The following is a 1,869-nucleotide window of genomic DNA, read 5'->3' as shown; positions in this document are numbered from 1 at the left end:
TAAAGTAACTAGTAACTAAAGTAACTTGTAACTAAAGCTGTCTTTGATTGCTGACTCTGAATAGTCTCCCCGGCCAAGAAATAGTGTGAAAACAACATAACCTCCCATGTTTTTTTCCACTTAAGTTTTAGCATGTTTTGTATCTTTTCGTAACACAACGTCTTTTATAAAACTTGTCACAATCAGTTAGTTCCGTGTCTTATTTTAAAGTTCCCAAGCCCCCGATTGCTCATGCTACCTAGTGACAGATTGCTCCATGTGTGAGATGTACTGCCATTTAGTCTATATTAAGAAAATATTAAGCCAACGTGGAAAAATCAATAAACACCTCTCAGCTACCTGAGTGTCTGCTGGCAGTAAATGTGCAGGATGGATATGCCACTATTAATGAATTGCAGGACAAGATGGAGTTTGCTCTGCGTCTGCCCGAATCAAGGCTTTTAAAATGACGTGGGTCAAAGTTTCTGTCCCTTTCTGTCCATCACTCTGTCTACTTATCTAATTCCTCATGCTGTCTCTGAAGACATGCCCTGAGGTTTACCATGGAGCACGGCTCACACATCTGCCAGTGAATGGATACTCCTCACACAGGCTTTACTGTTCTAGCTGACAGATGCTGATACACGGAAGGAAAGAAACTACAGATTAGATTAATTAGGTGTTACTGTGGCAAAGTATGCTTAACTTTGGTAGATTGTCCTCTTGGTCAACTTTCCACTTGAAAGTGGTAAGCTTTTAGCTTACGTTTTGGTCTCCACCAACTCCCGGGGGAAATATCTGGCTCTTTAGTTGAAAAATGTTCCACTCTGTTTACCAGCTAGATGCTAACTTTCCCTGTCTGTTTAGTGGGTTTATCCAATGTTTCTTGCTTAAAAATGAAGCCAATGCTGAAGTGTAGTTCCTTAAATGGCCACTTGAAGCTGACTGAAAAAGCAAATTCCCATTGACCCCACGTTAAAATGGCCAACTTTACAGAAGACATAACATGCTTACAGCCTATTAAAAACAAAAAACAGCTATGGGTTGCCTGGATAGCACAGTTGGTTGCGCAGGCGCCCGGGTTCGACCCCGACCTGCGGCCCTTTGCCGCATGACATTCCCCCCTCTCTCTCCCCTTTCATGTCGTCCGCTGTCCTGTCAAAATAAAAGCCTAAAATGCACAAAAAACTATCTTTAAAAAAATGTAAATGGTTTTGGTCTCTGTAACTAATTTCACCCTTTATGACAACTGTACGTTTTTTATCATGGCTTAAAGTTATGCCTAATAAAAGTAGGTGAGTATAGAGTGCTTCATCTGCCTCAGCTCCATCCACGCTCCACGCCCATTTTTGGAATAGCCGGCAGGCACTGCCAAGATGGCGATGGCCCGACGGAGACATGTCCAAATTTGATATGGTCTATGGGTTTATCCAAGGGGGGTAAGCCAGCCTCTGCAACGCGTAGCTCCTATGTGGCCATTTTGTTGCTAACAAGCCATCACCTGCCGTTAGCATCCCGTTGACTGCCATTCATTTTTGCGCCACTTTGACAGCAAATCTTTTTACATCTGAAGCAATTAAAGACTTTGTTTGTCTGTTGTTCATTTCTAAAGAAACTCAACAATGTATAAAAGTCTCCGTTACCTTGAAGCTCACATTATGGCCGCGTAGCAGACGTTTTTATAAAAATACGCTAACGATTGTGTCATAACCACGCGACTTACCATCGCATGGTCGAGGAATCACCGTATTGTCAGGAGAAGCTCGCAGGTAGATTTGACTCACATTAAGTTTAATTACTAATGTTAACTAGCATTTTAGTTAGCAATAATTAGCCTGTGTTTATGTTATTTCCTAACATATACCTACGCTCTCCGTCTCTGCTGATTGG

General features: G+C 41.9%; 1 protein-coding gene across 12 annotated transcripts in view; it reads left to right on the top strand.

Annotated features, from left to right (window-relative positions):
• The window catches only part of snap91a (synaptosome associated protein 91a), a 71,108-nt gene that overhangs the window by 26,658 nt on the left and 42,581 nt on the right, over window positions 1–1,869 (top strand). The gene's annotated exons all lie outside the window — the stretch shown is intronic.

Source organism: Etheostoma spectabile, chromosome 6 (genome assembly GCF_008692095.1).
Source record: "Etheostoma spectabile isolate EspeVRDwgs_2016 chromosome 6, UIUC_Espe_1.0, whole genome shotgun sequence".
In the NCBI taxonomy this organism is placed as follows: domain Eukaryota; kingdom Metazoa; phylum Chordata; class Actinopteri; order Perciformes; family Percidae; genus Etheostoma; species Etheostoma spectabile.
This window is presented reverse-complemented; position numbering and strand designations above follow the sequence as displayed.